Source organism: Brachycentrus maculatus, unplaced genomic scaffold, assembly GCF_059751285.1.
Source record: "Brachycentrus maculatus isolate JH-2025_06_01 unplaced genomic scaffold, ASM5975128v1 h1tg000301l, whole genome shotgun sequence".
Lineage (NCBI taxonomy): Eukaryota > Metazoa > Arthropoda > Insecta > Trichoptera > Brachycentridae > Brachycentrus > Brachycentrus maculatus.
This window is the reverse complement of record NW_028281052.1, coordinates 79376-103532: the sequence shown is the minus strand read 5'-3', so window position 1 is coordinate 103532 and position 24157 is coordinate 79376. Positions and strand designations below refer to the sequence as shown.

Genomic DNA, 24157 nt, shown 5'->3' with positions numbered 1-24157 from the left:
GTCAGATCAACTACACGGCTTACGACATGGGTTTGGTAAAGTGATCCCTTTATACACGTGTAATATTTACTACCCATGATTGACAACCACACTTCTCAGATTCCTCTGCTTTATAAAAGCTTTCCTATCCCACCATAGATGGCTTTTGTGAACTCACGCATACTGTGTTACGGGTTTGATCAATATATCAAGAAGTGTAGGTAATATTAGTATATAACCATTCACCGAGATTTTTATGTCTACCGGTTTCGAGACGTTCCGTCTCTTCGAACCCGCCTCTTCGGCAGGACAATCACTACCACAGCATGCAAACAATACTACGATTGTCCTGACGAAGAGACGGGACGTCTCGAAACCGGTAGACATAAAAATACTAATACTAAAATTTTTGTAAAAAAAATAAATAAGTAAGAATGACTAACCACAAAGTAAATGCTTTAAATTTTAATAATATTCAGAAATTCAAAAGTTTCAAAAACTCAACTAGTCAATAAGAAAATCCGAATATTAGGTATAATTTTTCTTTTAATCTCAAAAATATCGAATCACGGACATATATCACATTTAAGCTATCACAAACCATAAATATCAGTATTACCGATTGAAACACAAATCAATGACAGTGTAAATATTGAATAAACATAATATTTTTATGCAAATTTCGTATTGTTACATTTCTTTTGAGATGCTCTATTTCTCTGTCTCAAACATGAAATCTTTCTTATTCATTATTTTTTCACGTTTATCGGATTTTTTTGCCGCAATCTTGCTTCGATCGTGCGCCATGGCTCTTAATAATATATTCTAGATACGCTTGATTAAAACAGACTATAATAACCATAAATAGATCTCGCTAGAAGATTATATCTCATATTTCCACCACGTTATGTAACGTAATGCTTTTTTATTTCCGGTTTTGGAGTAATGAACTCACAGTTTAAGAAAAAAAGTGCGTATTTTGTCTAATTTAGAAATATTAAGAGATAATACGTTAATACGCGTTGCTGTGACTATACTTGAAAACGAACTAACTAACTAACCATCGCACCGCTTTCCGAAGGTTTAAGCAGAGAGAATAGAACGCCATACCAATATGTCTTTGCAAACATTCTTCGCTCAGCTGTATTAATGCATCTTTCCATATTATATACACGCCGATTATTTCGACTTCTGACCTGACCGCTTTCAAGATGACGTACCAGATAGTATTAAGTTTTTCTCGGTTTTCTTCCTCCTCTCCTTGCTGTGAAACACGATGCAACTCCATAAGCTCTTCGGTGGTCAGCTCTTGACTGAGCTCTTTCACAAGCTCTTCAATATCGTTGTTATCTACCTCGAATCCCGGCGCGAAAGTCCTGGTTCACATGTGAATGTCGTGAAAAAGGGACTTGCCCTTATGTGTGACTCGTTATGCGATATAAACGCTCGTTAACCCTCCCTTCCCGGTTTTGTGTATCTTGTACACATTGATTCTAATAACCATAATATTTCTATAAATATAGTTAATACAAGGCTAAGATTTTATTTATTCCTCCATAACATATTTATGCATTGATTTAAAAAATAACATTAATAATAATAAGAATTTATCGGGTACATCGGAGGTATTTTGTGAATATCGGAAATAAATTCGCGTATAAATAGCGCGTGAAGAGTGTACGGGAACCGCTACACTATATTCGCATCTCACTCTTGCATACTTGCACTGTGCAAGCGTGAGGAGCTCAAAGCTCAATGTTCTCTGGCTAGCTAGCGAGCTAGCGGCAGTAGATCTTGAGCTTTCGACAAGAGTGGACCTATGCTTGTTCCGTGAGCGTTGCCAGATGGTGTTTTTATGTTTTCAAATAAATCTAAATTATTATAATTTTTTACTTAATTTACAATGAATGACCTGGAAACACCGGTACGCGTGTTTTATTTTAGCACCGGAAGGGAAAGGTTAAGGAAGTAACTTTTTCACATTTTTTCCATATGAGAGGTTCCACTGTATATACAATATATACAATGTCTAGCATTGTAGTAATATCAAGAAGAACTTGAGAACATCTGACCAATTCGTACAAACGGTTATATAATTGACGTCTATCATTCTATTGACAGTTAGTGGGCGTTCTCTTTAATTGATTGATATTATAAGACGTACATTCTATACCTGACTCATTAACGAGTTAGTTGTGTAATATCGTTTTGACAGCTGTTGTTATATTAAAAACAAATGATGAAAGATAAAGTGCTCCGATAACACATTTATTAATTTATATAAATTAGCAATACATGTATATGTATAAATATAATTATTTACTAATTAAATTAGGTCATTTTAGAACATTCGGATGTGGTGACTAGAAGTGGGTAAGATCTAGTCATTTAGAAGATTCGCATCACTTAAATGATTCGTTTGTTCCGCATCAGAACGGATCAATTGAACGGTTTTTATTAGCTCTTTGTTCCACATTATCTTCTTCTGTGTGTGTCAACATAGGTCCTCCTGACGTCGACTATTACTTGAGAGTAATTATCCTTATCTTGAGCAGCTCTGATCCCCGTCCAATCCCGTATATTTCGGAGCCAGGAGATCTGTCTTCTGCTTTCTATTTTGCCTTTCATGAGGTACAATAGCTCGTACTTCTCTCCTCTAAGCACATGCCCCAGATAGGACACCTCCCTGACCTTGATATCAGTCAGCAACTGTCTCCCTGCTCTTGCTCTTTGGAGCACATTTGCGTTGCTGACCATCGGTCCATGGACTCACGATTTATGACATAACTTAATAAAAAGATCTCCAATAGGTAATAATTTCTTGATCACTGGTTCATATTGTTTTCATGATGTTAAATTGTGTCGGGTTGTTGTCCTTTGGTTAGTGTCGTGGACTCTTGAGTCCGAGTTTCTCGGTTCGAACCCACTCTACTACACGTAGGCTCACAGAAATAGTATGAAATTGAAATATTTGTGTAAATAATAAAAAAAAAAACTAAATATTTCTGTTTCTTTAATATTTTTTTTTATTCTCAAATACGCAACCAAATTTGTTACTGATCAGCATAATAAGGGTTGAGTGCTCGAATCCAAAAACCTAATTAGACGAAGATGAAGATCTTAAATCCTCAGACGAATGTGTGGAAAATCATTGTATGACAGAATTAAAAACGACGATATAAGAAAGGAATGTAAGGCTGAACGAGGAATAATTGGAAAGATTAGGAAGAGCTCTTTGCGGTGGTATGGACATGTGGAGCGAGTGGATAGCGAGAAAATGACTAAGAAAATATATGTGGCGAATGTGAGAGGGAAAACAGAACGTGGACGACCGAAAAAGACTTGGCACGATCAGATCAATCAGAACCTAAAATCTGGCGGTGTCAAAAGTCTGCGTAATCGGAGGGCATGTATGACTAGATGTATGGATGTGAAGGAGGCGAGGAGTGTATGTCAGGACAGAAGAGTGTGGCGTTCCATCCTCTCTGCCTACCCCTGCGGGGAAACGGCGTGATGGTAGTAGTAGTAGTAGTAGATCTTAAATCCGTTTTTGGATTCGCTGCACAGCGCAGTGCTCATCGATGCATCGTTCCAGATGAATAAAAAGAGTTAATTCATCTCACTTACCAGTGAAGTGGAACGAAACGTGGGATGCGATTGAAACTTTGTAATCATGTAATTTTATTATCCGTTTTTTATGCTTTATGAAGTTTGAATGTCACCAACCAAGGTTAGTTAATCGATGTCGTAATGAATTACTTAGATATGCTTCACACCTACTTGATACGAATTACATAGGCGCGTATCGTAAAATCCGAGGCGAAAATTAAGCAAAAATTAGTTTAAAATGATGTTTACAACATTTTGCGTGTGTCCAAATACTTGTTCACAAATCTGGATTATCTCGAATTATAGATGTTGTTTTTCATATTATTATTTTTCGTATTATTTTTTAATCGTTTATGCTATTATAATTCAGGATTCTGACCTCACATACTAATAAAAGAGTTTCTGCTCAATAAAAAGCTTATTTTCATCTCACCAAAAGATGTGTCTAGTGAAGTTCTAGTGATTCAAGAACAATGTTTCAAAATTGGTTCATATATGTAGAAAACTAACTAACTAACGATCACGCCGCTTCTCCGCAGGGGTAGGCAGAGAGAATAGAGCGCCACACCACTCTGTCCTTGCAAACATTCATCGCATCTTCCACATTCATGCATCTCCTCATACATACCCACCGATTGTTACGACTCCTAACCTGACCACTTTCAAGTATTTGGCATACCTGATCGTGCCATGTTTTTCTCGGTCTTCCGCTGCTTCTTTTCCCGCTAACATTCACCTCATAAATTTGTTTTACCGTTCTTTCCTCACTCATTCGTTCTACATGTCCAAACCATCTCAACACACCTTTCTTAATTTTATCGATAATGCTTATCTCAGCTTTGCATTCCTTCCTTATTTCACTATTCGTACATCTATCATACATCGTTTTGTCGCACATTCTTCTGAGAGATCGCATTTCAACTGCATTCAGTCTACTTTCATCCTTCTTTTGCCAACTCCATGTTTCACTTCCAAATATTAGAGTTGGAACCAGGACTCCGTTGTGCACTGCTAGTTTAGCTTCCGCTGATAGGTTTTTATTTGCTATAACTGATTTCAGTGCACCATTCACTTTGTTCCTAGCATATATATAGAGCTTCCAAGAATTTGAGTGTTGTGGTTGTCAATAATGGGTAGAATTGGTGAATGTTACACGTGTGTAGTGTGATCACTTAAACCAGCCAATGACGGTCGTCAGCCCAGTAAATGCCCAGACTTCTTCTTCATCTTTGATGAGATGTCAAAAAATAATATAAAATGATGTCAATTGACTGATTTATATGTTGAATGCAGCGTACGCCCTGGACGCGTAATTTTAACATTTGGCCCAAGTGTGAAATACGCGCTAGGCGCGTGTGGCTGATAGCAATAAGTCAAATATACCCTTATAATCTTGATACAATATTTTATATCAGTGCGCAACGAAAAAAATCCAATTATTAATAGTTCAATTTCATATTATTCTTTATCTTAGTTCTTATTACTGAGGGTTGTGACCCTTGTCGAAGCAATGACTGTTCTCAGTTTCAATTCCATATATGAAGGTACAATTTGCGAGGGTAATCTCAGCTTTAGTCCCCTCGACGACTAATGTTTATACTTGACTGTTTCAAAGCGAGTATAAACACGAGAGGCGTGTGAATACTACACACAAAGAGAACAAAAATATGTTTTATATCTTTTCAAATTTTAAATACTTTTTTTAATGTTTTGAAAGGTCCTTTGTCACCATCAAGTGATTATTCGCGATATTTACACACGTGCAACATTCACCATTCTACCCATGATTGACAATCACACTACTCATTTTTTTTAAACTCTTACATATATCATTAACCCTTTCCGGTCCTATGTCGAATGCCATTCGACATCAACTTTATTCCGGTGAGTCCAATGTCGAATGTCATTCGACATTTTTTTCTTCATCAGTTTAGTGTTAAAATACAAGCAAACATATTTTTTTCTCACTCATATTTACTGTAAAATTAATAATAAGAGACAAGATTGTATACATTGAAAATAAAAAGTAAATTTATAACACAAGTGTAGTTTCATTAAAAAAAAAACTTGGATGTATTGTTTAACCCTGTAATGCTGTAAATCTATTGTGGACCTGGTGGAATTTTAAATTTTTTTTTATGGACCGGAAAGGGTTAATCTCGTGACACTGTACATGTGAGTTCACTAGATGATGGATTGAAGAAGTAGGCTCTACACCTTGAGGACGAGGAGAGCTTACCCCAACAGTCTACAAAAGACGAGAAGTTGGGATTGAGCCAGGAAGAAGACGAAGAAGTGGTACAGGGTATCTGAATAGTCTTTAAAAAAAGGCGAATGGTAGGTTAAAGGTTGGCCATTACTGTTCTAAAGGCATGCAAGATGACAATAATTATTATGTATGTGTTTGTATATTCTTAGCGCATTATTGTGATTCAGCATTTTGCACATATCCTTGGAATAATAACTAAGTATCGGAGGTGGAGCAATTAACGATGGTTGATATATTGTAGACACGTAATATTAAATACATGAATATACGTACGAGAATATCTCATATCATTTTGCAGTGAGGGTATTCTCCAATTCCTATTTTCCCTATTTTAAGGTTGCCATGAAGACGGAAGACTCGAGTCATGTTGGAAAGGTGCCGTGAAATACAAAAAAACACAAGAGTGTCGAAAATGAAGACTAGGAGCATATCTGGCAAGAGACTACGAGATAGAATAAAGAACACCAGGATAAGAGAAATATGCGAGATCGAAGATGTCGTTAGGTGGGGAAGGCAACGAAGAAGACAATGGTATGCGCATGGGAAGAGAATGGAACCATCCAGACTCCCCCACAGGACACTTCATGCCCTACTCCAAGGTAGACAATCCTCGGACAGACCAGAAAAGGGAAGGATTGAAAGATGGGAATCGACATCGCTGGAGGCTGATCCCTCTTAAAAACAGGCCGTAAGGCCTACACCAAGAAGTAGTAGATATAAATAATATACAAGGTACTACAAAAGTTGTGACCGACGTTTTTTAACTGTAATTTTTTCATATATGATTTTTTTAGATATTTATTTAAGTTGTGTTTATTTTATGTCTTAATTTTGTTTTCCATCAAGTCGAGAAAATGAAATCGGTCAAGTGGTGCCGCTAGAATTGATGACAATTAGAGCCCGATTTATGACATTTCATCACTCTTTCCAGAACTTTATCATGAGTAATGAGGCATATGGTACTTCTATCCCAGTTTTGTTGTTGTTTGAATAAAAAAAAAATCATTCATTTAAAAATCCATAAAAATAATTTACTTATTTTTTTGTCTTTAACCAAGCCACCTTATGTGTCTTGTCGGTGGAGTTCTTTTTATGTACATACATTTTTTACTGTTTTTTTTTTAATCAACTTTAACATAATATACACACAAAAAAGAGAGAAACAAATTTTAACTATTTTACAATTTTCATAGTTTTTTTTAACTACTGATCATTTACCCATTCCTTTATTTTGCCTTTGTTCCATGTTTTATTTCGACCTCTTACCTCCGTCGGCAACAAATAAAAAATGTTTGGGACTATATATTGAATTGTTCTACTCCCAGGATTTGTGAATAAGCAGAATTATCGCTTGTAAAGTATTATTTTTCATTCGTTAAACGAAATTTAACAATATCAATAAATAACACCTTCCAAACGAAACAAATAACACGTCTTGGGTTCCCTAACTAGAATACATTTTTTTCCATATAACATGTAATAAAATTTGCAAAGTATAAAACATAATTCGCGACCATTTAAAATACTTGTCACCTCAATTCGGAGGGCAAAGCTTTAAAAATGTATCGAAAACTAATTTATCAGTGCAGGTAGGCGTTGAGATATAATAGAGGATGTTTTTTTTCAGAGGTATACAAATTCAAATTTTCCGCAATGAATTTATGGTGGCATTTGCCGTGTGGCATGTTGCGCCATCTTGTTGAAACCACAGTTCTGTCACATCAATGCCATTCAACTGAGGTATGAATATTTCAGTAATCATGGTTATATAGGGCTCTCCATGGACCATTACATTAAGGCCGGCATCATCTTAAAAAATATATTTGCCAATGATTCCACCTGCCCATAAAGCACACCAAATAGTGACTTTTAATATATCGCTCACTCCTTTCAAGAACGTCATAAATCAAAAATCGTCAATTTTGAGTTGTGCGTGTTTTCGGGATGCCCAGAAAATGTACTATATCCCAGCAAAAGAGGCATATTTTTAACTTAATATTTACCCGCTACAGGGCAGAGAGTGTTCTTTTTGGGTTTTGAAGAAAATGTATTGTTTAATTTTTTTTTTTTAAATACTAAATATTTTTCAAATGGAGAAAAAACTTTCAGGTTTTACCGAAAAATATCTGTTGCACGGTGAAAAGTTCAATAAGTGGCTTGATATTAATTTTTAATATAATGTATTATATTTTTAAACTTGAAAAACGTTCTCCCGAAAAATCTAGTTTTTTGATTTATGACGTTCTTGAAAGGAGTGAGCGATATGTAAAGGCGTCTTAACAAAGCCTTCTGGGTTTTTTCTACTCTGGATTCGGCAATTACAACTTATTGAGATAGCCATTTAACTAAAAATGTGCCTCATCGGTGAACATTTTTTTGCGTTAAAAAAAAGGATCAAGCCGAATATTGTTTTGACCCATTTACCGAACCTAAGACGCGCATAGTGGTCATTCAGTCTGTTCATCGTAAAATGTCAAAACGTACTGACTACAAATCAATTAAAAAAATTTACAGTTTATAGAAACAATGTTGCTAGTTTAAAAACCAAACCTAAAAAAAAATCACCCTATATACGTGTATATTGCAAATCGTCAACGCCTACGGTCTCCATATGCTCATGCCTACTTCACGTACTAATCGTGAGACCAAATGGTCAGTAGATGTAGTAAGAAGTTGCGAAACTTTTTCGGCCTTGCACGATAAACGCTATGTTCCTAATTATCAAATGATTACTTCAATCGGGTCTACTCAAATAAATGCACGTGTGTTTATACTTTAACTCTATACAACAATACTATTTTCATTGTAACTCAATCGTAAAATGTACGAAGATCTCACATTTTACCAAAAAAGTTTACTAAAAACAAATACTAACTAATTAACCATCACGCCCTACCCCAGGGGTAGGCAGAGAAAATAGAGTGCACATTACTCCTTGCAAACCCTTTTTGCCTCTTCCACATACATGCATCTCCTCATACATACCGCCCGATTATTTCGGCTCCTGACTTGACCGCAATCAAGTATTTGACATACCTGACAACGCCAAGTTTTTCTCGGTCTTCTTATGCCCCTTTTCCAACTACATTCGCCTCATAAATTTGTTTTACCGTTCTTTCACCACTTATTCGTTCCACGTGTCCAAACCATCTAAACGCACCTTTCATTTTATCGATACTAAAAATACTTAAATAATAAAAAAGTGCGACATGTTTTTGACCCTGGACTGGTACCTGAAGCGAAGGGCTGATCACCCTTCCTTCGTGTGCTATCGATCAAGATAACACTGCGTTTATGTGATGCACCATCGAGTGCGGATACGTGTTTGAAGATGTTTTTAGAGAACTTTATATAAAATACGAACATAAAATATCGGTAAAGAATTAAGATATACGCAAGTTGTCACTAGGTACATTCTTTACATGTGTTGCCTCGGTGCTCCCCGCAAATTGAATGTCCGTCGTAAATTTTACGAATGTCCCGAAATCTAGGGTTAAGCATATTACTGCACCGCAATGCAACCTTGCTATTCGTTCGTCTCTCCATTCAGGCAGTTCGGTATTCGTAAATTGCCCGGTATTCAGGCTAGACGAATGTCGTATCTTGCGGTCAATCACACCGAAGTGTGCCGCGAATATCATTTTAATGTATCTTTTAAATTGATTATATTTTTTTAATTTTTGTATTAATATATGCATATACCATGCAATGATGAGATACAACAAAAAAACAAAATCAGTTCACAGGTTTTCAAACTAGGAAAAATTGTTTGCAAAATGTGTGAATTCAGCCTTAAGCTGTATAATGTGTGTGTGTGTGTGTGTGTGTGTGTGTGTGTGTGTGTGTGTGTGTGTGCATGTGTGTGTGCGTGTTTGTGTGTGTACGTGTATAGTTGCATTTAAAATAACAATACTTTTTTATTTTCAACATTTTAATTGGATTTAATTGCAAAGATCGAATAATTTATTTCAAATTTTCCTTAATTTCAGTAAATTTTCTTCTAACCCTTATCCGCACCCAATGGTGTAAAGGGCACTGCATCGTGTAGAAAGCAGTTATATCAGCAGAAGCAGTTACAGCAGTTGATCAGCCTTCAGATGCAAGTACCAGTCCAGGGCCATTAAATTAATATTAGACTGAAAAATCACTAATATTTATTTTGACTCTTTAAGTAATCGAACCCGGGACCTCCAGCATGGTAGCCTAGCGCGTTGACCACTACACTATAGAGGCGGACTAAATCAGTTAATTATTTTATTATTTTTTTAATTTTATTATTATTACAATGTTTTTTTTTGAAAGAGTCAAAATCATTAGCAATCGAGTAGAGGCTTTAAAAATACGAGAATGCTAACAATTTATATATGTAAAAGAAAATATTTATTTATGTGAAAAAAATTATAAAAGGTTAGATAAATAAATATTCGGAAAGTTTATTAGTACCTACTTTACCTGCGCATGTTTGAGGGTTTAATCCTCAAAGAACTGGTATATGAGTATAAATTGTAAATTTCCATTTTATTGCGGATAAAGCTTGTTTGTCATTGATCAAACATTAAGGTTTGGTAATATTCGTCATCAAATGATCGCAAGGTGGTACCATTATTAATGACACATCCGCCATCCGTCATCGTGATCGCTTTATGGGTAAATGATTCCGATATCATGACGAGAACTAACGCGGTGTCTTTTACAAAAAAAACCGTCGCATTATCCAAAGTTAAGTGGTCACTTTCCCGCTTATGTCACGCACAAGATGCACGACTTTTGCCTGTTCGCAAAAGTGACTTGTCTGTTCGCAAAAGCAACCTGATTGCCTTTCGAGCAGTATATTAAATACTTCAAGTACCTACCGAGAGCTTGCGTAACGCTGTATTTGGCAGGTCGCTGTACTCGAAGCATTTCGATCGGAGACAATCATTCTCACACTGATTGTGTCTTTTCAATGTTGTTTAGAATGTTATCGCCAAATGTTATAGACGTCTTTAGACAGTCAAAATAAAAATAAGAGTTTTATTTTTGTATTAAATCGCCACTCTAATATTAGTTTAACTTTTCTAATAGCGTTTGATTGGAAATTCACGCGTGAACTTTTTTTTTAAAGAGAAATATTTGTTTACAACATTTTGAGTGTGTCCAAATACTTGTTCACTAATCTGGATTATCTCCAATTACAGGAGCTATTATTATTATTATTTTTTTTAAATAAAGTGCCCAGACCTCCATATTCTTTTTCATCTTTGATGAGATGTCAAAAAATAATATGAGATATATTTGTGTTTTTATTATTTACACAAATATTTCAATTTCATACTATTTCTGTGAGCCTTAGCGGCTCATTGTTAGAAATATGTATCTAATTGCGGTAGAGGGGTTCGAACCGAGAAACTCTGACTTAAGAGTCCGCGACACTAACCACGGGACCACAGCCCAACAATTGTATATTCTAAAGAGCTTGGAGGGATATAATTAAATCGTTAACTAGCATAAACTTATGAAATGATAATTATTTGGAAATGAAAATTTGCGAAAAGCGCACAATACTGAACAAAATACAGTGGAACCTCTCATAACGAGTAATTCGCATAGCGAGTGAAAATGTGAAAAAGTTGCTCCTTTAACGAGCGACATTTCGCGTAAGGAGTTATAGAGAAAGGGCAAGTCCCATTTTCACGACATTCACTTGTATGCAGGGACTTCTGCGCCAGTCAAAACAAAAAATGTTTCGCTTAACGAGTAAGCTTCTGGAACGAATTAAGCTCGTTATGAGAGATTCCACTGTAATCGCTCAAAATACAAACAACGACAGTCCTCCAATAGCAACTGATTTCAGTATATTTTTGCCACACATTCGTCTGAGAGATCGCATTTTGAACGCGAGTGTTTTTGCCTAGAATTTTCACTCATGAATTACATGAAATTAAAGTAACTTTAAACATAAAGAGTAAATCCACTCACGAATAGGCATAGGCTATGAATCTTAAGTTGAAGCCTGAGTAGGGACATGATAAGCAGTGTTGCATAAGCCGTAGCTAGATTTCAGAGTCACTTGGACGTTAGGTAATTAAAAAAAAAAAATCGCATTTTGAATGCATTCAGTCTACTATCATCCTTCTTTTGCCAACTCCGTACTTTGCTGCTAGTAATACTAGGATACCTTTGTGTACTGCCACTTTAGCTTTCGCTGATAGGTTTTTATTTGCCAAAACTACTTTCATTATACCATTCACTCTTTTCTCGCCATTCACTCTCCTTTCTATATCTATATCAAACAATATAATGGTGCCGATTAATTTGATAAGGGTGATCGAAGAAGGTGGCGACGAATATCGAAGTGTAAAATTTTTGCTTGCACATTTGATATTCTATTTACCAGAATTTTTTTTTTGGTTCAAGTACATTAACCGCTTTAGTACTGAGATTTTTTTTAATATTTAACATATGCTAAAATTGCTGAATACTTTTTTGCAAAAATAGTCTTTTTATAGGTGTGCACAAAATCAATAATATTTTTCTTAAATAGTTCACTCCTTTCAACAACGTCATACATAAAAAATCGTCAATTTTCAGAATTTCCAGAAAATGCACTATATCCCAGCAAAAACGGCATATTTTTGACTTAATATTTACCCGCTACAGGGTAGAAAGAGTTGTTTTTGCATTATGAAGAAAAGGTTGTTCAATTATTTTTTTAAGTATCCTAAATATTTTTCAACTAGAAAAAAACTTCAGGTTTTACCTAAAAAGATCTTTTACGCAGTAAAAAGTTCAATAAGTGGCTTGATGTTTATTTTTAATACATTTGATTATATTCTTAACCTTTAAAAATGATCTCCTGAAAGATCCAGTTTTTTTTAAATATATGACGTTGTTGAAAGGAGTGAGCGAAATGTGTTTTCTTTCAAGATCCGCTAGATCCATCTAAGTCGATTTTTATAATTTTTTTTAATCAATGCGTAAATATGTTATGGAGGAAAACTTTAATCTTAGTCTTGTATTTATTTTATTTCAAGAGATATTATGGTTATCAGAAGCAATGTGTGCAAGGTACAAAACACAGGGAAGGGAGGGTAAAAAAATGGTAATTACGTCATTGTTGCACTAAATGAGCGACATGTCATAGTTTGTATATGTACGAGTTCCTTGCCTCTGCGTCAGCAGTCTGGCGCTGAGATAATGTTAAATAATATTGACCAGAACGAGCTCCACCTACAGATTACATTCAGAACTACCGATGGCCAAATAAGGCATGTTGCTCGCCATAACTTCGACGCCGCACTATTTATACCACCATAGAGTTATGGGTTTACAGCGAAACAAAGAAAGACACCGGTAAGTTAATGACGTCATAATTACATCAAATCCTACCAAAAGGGCCAACGGTAATTTTCAGGCGAAATAAGGAATGTCAATTACATCTGTGTAGAAGAGCATAATCATTGAAATATACAAATAAAACAACAATTTTAGTGTGACCAACTATTTGTTAACAAATCTGGATTATCTTCAATTATAGGAATTATTTTTCATATTATTTTTTGATACCTCAACAAAGATGAAGAAGAATATGGAAGTCAGGGCATTTACCGGGCTTACGAACACTTAAGGCTCAGCATTCGTTAAGTCGCAACTTAATTTTCTCTTAATTCAAATAACATTTTCCGTAATTGATTTTTTTCTTGAAGTTTTTATTCAAAGTAATTTTATGGTTTTGAAAGTAAAAGAGTTAAATAATATAAAAATATTTTTTCTACATATTCTTAAAAAAATGGGTGTGAGCAGACATGTGATCTCTCCGGTGTTCTCTGGTGGAATGAATAAGACTTAAAGAATGATGGGCCTTAACTGAACAATATGTTTAAAATATAATATTTTAGAAAATGATGCGGAACGCTACAAAACATGTGTTTTAGATAGATCATACATTTTGCATCATTTTCAAACACCTAACGCCATTTTATTTGAAAAAAGAGAAGTTCGTATTTGTGTTTTTTATTATTTTTTATTATTTGCAAATATACTTCAATTTCATACAATTTCATTTAGCCCAAGCAGCTCATTAAAAGAAAAATGTATCAAATTGTGGTAGAGTGGGTTCGAACCGGGAAACTCTGATTCAAGAGTCCGCGACACTAACCACGGGACCACAACCCGACACGGGTATTTAGGTACATTCATTATTTATAAAGCTAATATTTTATTTGATCTTGTTACTCCCTACAATAAGTTATTGTAAATATATCAAAATTTATCGATATTAATCTTTACAGGTCCCATTATTTAAAAATTTTGCCTTTCACAATCAATTTAGAGTCCATTTTGAAAAATAAATTAATGCCAGCCGCTTTACGTTGGGCAATATAAAAGTTCTCTCGTATTGCACGATTTGTTGCTACATGTAATCATGCCATAAACGTTGGAACGGAGACCAGAATCATACGGTACAAAGTAAAGACAAAGAAAGTAGAAGAAAGAAAATACAGAATACATGGTATTATTTTTTTGACATCTCATCAAAGATGAAGAATAATATGGGTACATAGTCTGGGTATTTTCGGGGCTGACGCACGTCTTAGGCTAGTTGAAATGATCACTTTACACACGTGTAACAACCACACTACTCAAATTCATGGAAGTTCTATATATATGAACCAATTTTGAAACATTGTTCTTGAATCACTAGATACATCTATTGGTGAGATATTCATATCCTTCCATATTCTTCTTCATCTTTGATGAGATGTCAATAATAATATGAAAATAACTCCTGTAATTAGAGATAATCCAGATTTTGTGAACATATATTTGGACAGACTCAAAATGTTGTAAATAAATTATCTGGTTAAATAAGCTTAAATAATAAAAATTAAAATGATATTTTCTGGCGTTTCTCATGTGTGTGTTTATAATCCAAGATTCAGACCAAACATACTAAAAAAAGAGTTTTTGCTCAATAAACAGCTTCTTTTCATCTCACTAATAGATCTCTAGTGAAGTTCTAGTGATTCAAGAAGAATTTTTCAAAGTTGGTTCATATATGTATATAGAACTTCCAAGAATTTGAGTAGTGTGGTTGTCAATAATGGGTAGAATTGGTTAATGTAACACGCGTGCAAAATGATCACTTAAACCAACCTGTGACGGTCGTCAGCCCCGTAAATGCCCAGACTTCCATATTCTTCTTCATCTTTGATGAGATGTCATAAAATAAAAGGACACCTTCGCCATTCTGGTCTCTTATGCACCACCCTCTTCATTTCCTGTTGTAAATTATTAATCGTCATCGAGTCCTTTTGAACACCGTTTTTGCATATTTTTGCAAATGGAAAATGAGGATTTAAAACAAGTATTTTTTATCGTGGGTGAGACTGGTCAACAAACTTTGCTCAATAAACGTCTTACAACCAAGTTTATAGCGATTCATGGATTCGTAAGTATTTGGAATCGTTCAGCATTAAAAATGTGGGTTATTACAGTTTTAATTTTCTTGTGCTCGCAAGTTGTATGACCATAATGGCTATGACACCACCGATCGAAACGCCAACATCGGCCGAAAAAGGACATCCGCATTTTTAGCGAAACATTACAAATATACCATAAATACAGGGTGCTGCAATGGGTATTGACAGTTTTTGGTGACATTTTATTATATAATATTAAGGCCCGATATACGATAAATCACAACATAATTTTCTTAAAACCAGGTAACATTTGAATTTTTTTTTAATTTCTGCTTAAAACACCGTTTTTATTTGGAAAAATTAAGTTTTGTCTCGCAATAAATATATGGTTTTGAAAAGAAAAGAGTTGTTGAAAGGTTAGAAGTTAAAAATAAATAAAAAGTTTTCTCTATATATTATTATAGTTATAAGTAAGAAGCTTTTTTTAAAAAAGAGAAATATGTTCATGTGTTTTTATTATTTACACAAATATTTCCATTTCATACTATTTCTGTGAGCCTAAACGGCTCGTTATTAGAAATAGGTATCAAATTGTGGTAGAGTGGGTTCGAACCGAGAAACTCTGACTTAAGAGTCCGCGACACTAACCACGTGACCACAACCCGAGTTAAAAAATGATGAAAATATTTTGTTCAATATATGTATATTCAATAAAAAAATCTAATTGCAATATATGGTATATTCTATGTTGAGATGTTAAAAAATAATGTGAAAAATAACTCCTATAATTGGAGATAATCAAGATTTGTGAACCAGTATTTGGAAACACTCAAAATGTTGTAATTTTGAATATACAACTGTTGATTGCAATTTCGATGGTGACACTCTCATTCAACTACTTCAGGTTCCAGGTTCGATCCTCGTCCTACACAAAGAAGACCATAACATATTACGGTAACTACGTAATATTACATCGCCGCAACTGGAATTAAGAAACGAAGAAAACGGTCGCCAAATTGAGCCCACGCCTACATGTCCGTTCCCAAAAGGAAGAAATAACAATGAAATTGACTTTCGCCGGTTTGAAGACGCCCGTGGGAAATTAAAACGTCTGTTATGAGTTCAGGTGCAACGTAACAGGTAGGTACTTCGATAACTTGGTCTGCCAGCGTAACAGCCGATTCGATGATAACGAAATTACGTAACAACGTTTATTTATTTATTGGAAAACCAACAGAATATTTAGAGAAATTAACAACATATAATAAAAATGATTAAATTTAAACCAGCCTATGACGGTCGTCAGCCCCGTAATTTCCCAGACTTCCATATTCATCCATTCTTCATCTTTGATGAGATGTCAAAAAATAATACGAAAAATACTCGTTTAATTGGAGATAATCCAGATTTGTGAACAAGTATTTGGACACACTCAAAATGTTGTAAATAAATTATCTGGCCAATTATAAGCTTAAATGATAAAAATGAAAATGATATTTGGCATTTCTCATGTGTGTGATTATAATCCAGCATTCGGACCTCACATACTAATGTAAGAGTTTCTGCTCAGTAAAAAGCTTCTTTACATCTCACCAATAGATGTTTCTAGTGAAGTTCTAGTGATTCAAGAAAAACGATTCAAAATCGATTCATACATATATAGAACATCCAAGAATTTGAGTAGTGTGGTTGTCAATCATGGGTAGAATTGGTGAATGTTACACGTGTGTAAAGTGATGACTTAAACCAGCCTATGATGGTCGTCAGCCCCGTTAATGCCCAGACTTTCATATTCTTCTTCATCTTTGATGAGATGTCAAAAAACAATTTATAAAAAAATTCATTTTACTTTTTTTTTGATTCGTTCTAATTTTGTTTAACTTTTTTTAGAATTTATGATTTATGTCTAAAATTATTATAGTTATATCTTGTTTTTAAAATACAAGACAAAAAAGATAAAAGTCAAAAATATTAAAAAATTATTCGAGTAATTCCTACATCACTTCATATAATTTTTTAATGGTACTTTTTATCAATTATCTTATTATTCATTTGTTGAATTAATTAATGTAATACAAATAATTAAATGAAATAGAATTGCGCCAAATTACATAGTTAAGTAAACAAAATGTTGGTTAGTTGTATACAGAATAAGGAAAAGTACTATCTTGATTCCCATTTTCTTGGGAAATTATTATAACGTGTAGAATTAATTATAATTGTATCGACTCGAAGAAAGTGTGCGCCTTTTCCGCATATTTAGATAAAGCAAAATATAATACAAAATAATTACAGATCACCGTTTTAAATATGGTTGACTATTTAATTTTACATAAATTAATTACTTTGTCTATAAGGAGAGTGAATGCTGGGAACAGAGTGAATGGTGCACTGAAATCGGTTATAGCAAATTAAAAACTATCAGCGAAAGCTAAACTGGCAGTCCTTGTTATTTTTTTATTAACATAAATTGTGTACATTTATTTCAATCAAAATTTTAAACATATTTAAAATAATTTTTTGCAGAGAAGCCAAGCCACCTTGTGTGTCTTGTCGGTGGAGTTCTTTTTGAATACATTTTTTATTGTTTTAAACGATTTTAAACAAATATACTCACAAAAAAGAGAGAAAATTTAAGAAAATAAAATTTGTATAATTTTCATAAAATTAACTCTTGATCATACACCCATTCCTTTATTTTGCCTTTTTTCCAACGGAACGATGGAGACGGCAGTCATATAGTTGGTTAGCAATAGCGCATTCCAGAACACAAGCTTGTAGTATGTAGTACGCACTCCCTATCACGCACATAAATACGGTCCAAACACAAGCTAGTCGTGATCTGTTGTATTACAGCTTCCCAAGTTGTGCATTTATGCACCTTGTCATACCATGTGATACCATCATATTTTCACATGCAAATAACGTAGTGTGCGGAAGTGAAGCATAGAGTTGGCAAAAGAAGGATGAAAGTAGACTGAATGCAGTCGAAATGCGATCTCTGTGCGGCAAAACGATGTATGATTGATATTCGAATGGCAAAATAAGAAAGGGATGCAAAGCTGAGATAAGTACATATTATCGATAAATTGAAGAAAGTTGTTTCGAGATGGTTTGGACATATGGAACGATTGAGTGAGAATAGAGCGGTAAAAGAAATTTATGAGGTGAATGTAGTCGGAAAAGGGAGCAGAGGAAGACCGAGAAAAACTTGCCACGATCAGGCATGTCAAATACTCGAAAGCGGTCAGATCAGGAGTCGAAAGAATCGGCAAGTATGTATGAAGAGATTTTAAAATGATAAAGGAAACACTTGTTTTTATACCACTTGAGTTTATTAATGACTACTAGTTTCGGAAGCTAAACTTCCGTCGTCAGGTCTGAATAATTATTATTTAGACCTGACGATAGTTACTGACAAGTACATAAATGCCGAAACAATAAATAAAATATGAGGAGATTCATGAACGTGGAAGAGACAAATAATGTTTGCAAAGATAGAGTATTATGGCGTTGTGTTCTCTCTGCCTACCCCTGCGGGGAAGCAGCGTGATAATTAGTTAGTTATTTTGGTTTACTCTATAATATTATATCGTGGGTATACTGGCAAAAATTACGTAAATGGCCGGTCGAAGAGTAGTTCTCGTCTAGTGTGCGAAGTCGTTACATTTGCATACAGTTTTGACTTGAGATTTTATAGAAAAATTCTAACTTAAATATTCCCAGTCATTAAATACCCGTGAAAGTAAAAAAAATAGATTAAATAAAAATAAACTGAAATAATAGCACGCTGAGATGTAACAATGGACAAATAAAAATGTTTACCAGAATGAATGGAACTCGTGACTCGTAATTCCGACATTTTATTATTGTATATGTATTCAATACTTAATCAAAATACAAAGAAATTCTATATCTTATATCGCTCACTCCTTTCAAGAACGTCATAAATCAAAAACTTGATTTTTCAGGAAAACGTTTTTAAAGTTTAAAAATATAATACAATGTATTAAAAATAAATATCAAGCCACTTATTGAACTTTTTACTGTGCAACAGATATTTTTAGGTCAAACCTGAAGGTTTTTTCTCCATTTAAAAAATATTTAATATATTTAAAAAAATAAGTAAACAATACCTTTTCTTCAAAATGCAAAAAAAAAAAAAACATTTTCTGCCCTGTAGCGGGTAAATATTAAGTTAAAAATATGCCGCTTTTGCTGGGATATAGTACATTTTTTGGGCATTTCGAAAACATGCTCAACTGAAAATTGACGATTTTTGATTTATGACGTTCTTGAAAGGAGTGAGCGATATGTTCTAACATAAACATTTATACGAAAACATGCTCAATTGAAAATTGACGATTTTTGATTTATGACGTTCTTGAAAGGAGTGAGCGATATGCTCTAACATAAACATTTATGCGAGTTTAATAATCATAAGAAATATTGAAAACTTTGTCTAGTTAGTATAATTTTACTACTTCTACTACTACCATCACGCAATTTCCCTGGAGGGGTACGCAGAGAGAATAGAACGCCACACTCTTCTATCCTGACATACACTCCTAGATTCCTTCACATCTATACATCTAGTCATACATGCCCTGCGATTACGTAGACTTTTGCCGCCACCAGATTGTAATGCGATTCTGACCGATCTGGTCGTGCCAAGCCTTTTTCGACCGTCCTCGTTATGTTCTCCAGTTCACATTCGCCAAATAAAATGTCTTTGTAATTCTCTCGTTATCCATTCGCTCCACATGTCCATACCACCTTAAAGAACTTTTCTTAACCTTATAAATTATCCCTAGTTCAGTCTTACATTCCTTTCTATCATTTTTGTTTTTAATTCTGCCATACGGGAATTTCCACACATTTGTCTGATGTAACGCATTTCAACGGCGGTCACTCTGCTTTCATCCTACTTTAAATGTTCCATATTTCGCTTCCATACATCAGTGTCGGTACCAGCACGCCGTTGTGAACCACTAGTTTAGCTTCCATGGACATATTTTTTTATTTTTTATGCAAAGCACCATTTATTTTATTCCCTGCATTCTCTCAATATCTTTTTTTACTTTTCCATCCCTTGAGAACATGCTTTTTAGATATAAAAATTCTTCGAAATGAAAAAATTATAATTTTACATATTGCGGGCATAATTTCTAAAATGATTAAGCTAAACGCATTTAAACTTTAAAATTTTCTGTTAATTGTTATTATTACATACTATTATTTTTTTGTTTATAAATAAAAATAATAAATAAATATATATTTATTGATTTGGCGTTTGATTTGAAGAACTCCATTTTAATTTATGTATTAATTTGAAATCAAACACAGATTTTTTGAGTCTACTAAGTTGTATTTTATTTACAAAAATAAACAAAAATTATATAGCGACAATTGTTTCGCCTTGTTAGGGCATTCGTTTGATAATGCCCTAACAAGGCGAAACAAGTGTCAAAATATAATTTTTTATATGTTTTTGTTAATAAAATACAACTTAGTAGACTCAAAAAATCTGTGTTTGATTTCAAATTAATACGTAAAATAAAAATAATACTTGACACTGGCAGAAACATTCTTTCACTGGGTGACTGCCAAATAAATAATAAAAAATAAAAAAATAAGTTTGATATGTATTGTTAAAAAAACTATGTAAGTAAATGATACTTACGATTTTTGATACTAAAAAAATGTATTTGTGAAATAAAATGCGATTGAAATTAAGAAAGGTTTCTTTCGGTAGTTTGGGCACGTGAATGAGTGAAACAAGAACAGTAAGACGAACTTATGAGGCGAGTGTAGTTGGTAATAGAAACAGACGAAGACCAAAGAAAACTTCAGATTAGCGAGCTGGCACTGTACTAGCAATTCGTCAGGAAAAAAACAGATATTTATAAAATGTATATTTTTTTGGTGTAGAGTACTTCTACAGCAACAAAAAAGGTCCAATAACAAGAGAAATAATGATCTTCTGGAATTCTCAAGAAACGTGACAAAAATCGTCAAATACAAGGTTAAATATTTAGTTTTATTTTATTATTTGGCGGTTTTGTGGGCGTTCGCTTGTTGCGGAGCATTTTTTGTTTTCAACGAGAAACTAATACACAAAAGTGATCCTTGACTCCGTTTAAAAAGTGTCATTTTGGATGAATGATCGGCTCCCGGCTCTAGACACAAATGAGATGATAATAATGACAGTACAAAGTAAGGTATTTTTATGTCGGCTGAGGTCATAGTTGAACTTGCATTACAATAATAGTAATTATACTTTGATATGCGTGACGAAATAATGACTTGTGGTTTTTCCAAGTGTTGCACAAGATATTTTAATGTTAGAATGTGCAGGTTTAGTTTTGCATGCATATGTGGATATGGTTTAAATGTAACTTATATTTATATAAGCATACAACAAGAAAAATCATGGCCTAAAACGAAATAAGGGGTTTCAATGAAGGCTCTGGTAAAAAAAAACCTTTATATTTTTGACATCTCAATGAAGAATATGGAAGTCTGGTATTAACAGGGTTGTGGCCTGTAATAGGCTGGTTTAGTGATCACCTTACACACGTGCAACATTCACCAATTCTACCCATAATTAACAACCAAAGTTCTCAATTTTTTGGAACTCCTAGATATAGTTATCAATATCGTGACACGGTGCATGTGAGTTCACAACAATCATCTATGTTGGATTAGCAAAGATTTTATTAGGCACACACCCTTTTATTTGTATGCAAGATCCGAGCCCCTGATTATTTTTATATACTAGGAAACGCTTGAAATCGTTATTTGATTTTTTTATATGTGCTTATAATTTGACCAGTTATTTATATTCAAAACATTTTGAGTGTGTCCAAATACTTGTTGACAAATCTGGATGTTCTCTATTTGAGAGTTATTTTTACATCTCAGATGTCAAAAATGTAAAAATAACTCTTATGTGGAAAGAGTCCAGATTTTCCCATTTTCAAACACATACAGTGTTTGAAAATGATGCGGAATGCATCAAAACACGTGTCACAATAGTTTTAAGATAAAGTGGTATTTACCAAGTGAAAATTAAATTAAAAATGGATATATATTACCACAAAGTAACTGCCGAATCAATTAATGAAATTCACCATATAATTTGTTATATTTATATAACTGTTAAATGTATCATAGTATATTTAATAATAATAAAACCCTTATCCGCACCCAATGGTGCATAGGGCACTGCATCATATAAACGCAGTGTTATCTTGATCGTTTACACATGAAGGAAAGGTGATCAGCCCTCCGCTTCAGGTACCAGTCCAGGGTAATATTTAATAAATATTACAGTGAAAAAAATCACTTGCATTTATTTTACCCCCCTTGGGAATCGAACCCGGGACCTCCAGAACGGTAGCCGAGCGTGCTGACCATTAGCGAGGCGGACAAAAATATATATATATCTAATATATTTACGCCGGTGAATTTCATAGCAGATATGGAATATTTATTTTACGAAATTAAACCCACGAAGATGTTTCTGTTACTAATGTAAACGAGTATATTTAATTACATAATATGACCTTTACCTTAGTGCATAATCAAGGTATCTAGTAATTACGATAAGTTCTGCATGACAATGCATTCATTTATATATTATGTAAATATGTTAGTTTATGTGATATTACGTGATATACCATTTTATTTTTTAACAGCCCGATTAAATTATTTTTAAGATCATGAAAAAAATATGAAAAACCAAGAAGAGAATTGTTGATAACTTGATGTTCAAAATGAATTTTTTATTTTTTTTTTAAAACGGCATTCATAAATATACAAATCGTCAATATATATATATATTAATAAATCTATTCTATGTCTGCCTCCGTAGTGTAATGGTCAGCACGCTCGGCTACCGTTCTGTAGGTCCCGGGTTCGATTCCCAGGGGGGTTCAAATAAATTTAAGTGATTTTTCACTGTAATATTTATTCAATATTACCCTGGACTGGTACCTGAAGCGGAGGGCTGACCACCTTTCCTTCATGTGTAAAAACGATCAAAATAACACTGCGTTATATGACGCAGTGCCCTATGCACCATTTGGGTGCGAATAAGGGTTTTATTATTATTATTTATTGATTCGGCAGTTACTTTGTGGTAAAACCTGAAAATCTCGGTGAGTGGTTATAACTAATATTATTAACATTTTTGTAAAAAAATAAATAAGTGTGAAACTGCCTTTAGTCAAAATTCACACTATTTTCACTTCAATTACCCCTACAACATTCTTGGCAACATTGACAATATTATAGACCGTTTCGAGGGCACAGCATGTACAAATGGACGCTGTTTACATAGTCAGAATGTAATGTTTTTGCTCTTATTGCATCTGAATGATAATTTGATTTCCCACGGTGCAGAGCTGTCACCGACCAAGGCATACAGCTGTCGATGCAAAACGTTTCATGACGTTGATTACAGGCGGAATAATTATTACCAACCTACCTACATTTGCTGAGATCCGGATACATTATGCACTTCTATTATGAACAATATTGTTTGTAAAACCATAAATAAACACCCGTGTATCTAGCTAAACTAAGTAACCACTACCCCGAAGGGCAGGCAGAGAGAATAGAACGCCACACCACTCTGTCTTTGCAAACATTTTTAGTCTATTCATGATCTCCTCATATATACGCGTCGATTATTCCGACTCCTGACCTGACCGCTTTCAAGCATTTGACATACTTGATCATGTCAAGTTTTCCTCGGTATTCCTCTGCTTCTATGACTAACCACATTCAGCTCATAAATTTGATTCACTCTACTTTCTTTGCTCATTCGACTCACAAAAATACAATTAACCTATGTTTGTGAACAAAGATTTGTATACACACTCAAAACATTATT

At 34.0% G+C, this 24157-nt stretch overlaps 1 protein-coding gene and 1 long non-coding RNA gene across 3 annotated transcripts in view; both read right to left on the bottom strand.

Moving 5' to 3' along the window:
• Positions 1–24157, bottom strand: part of LOC148304833 (uncharacterized) — a 61707-nt gene that overhangs the window by 14258 nt on the left and 23292 nt on the right. The gene's annotated exons all lie outside the window — the stretch shown is intronic.
• LOC148304834 (uncharacterized) lies at positions 9771–10583 on the bottom strand. The gene is made up of 2 exons (XR_015838295.1): positions 10310–10583; positions 9771–9993 (listed from the first exon to the last, which is right to left on the bottom strand). It is a non-coding gene; the product is annotated as an uncharacterized LOC148304834 (long non-coding RNA).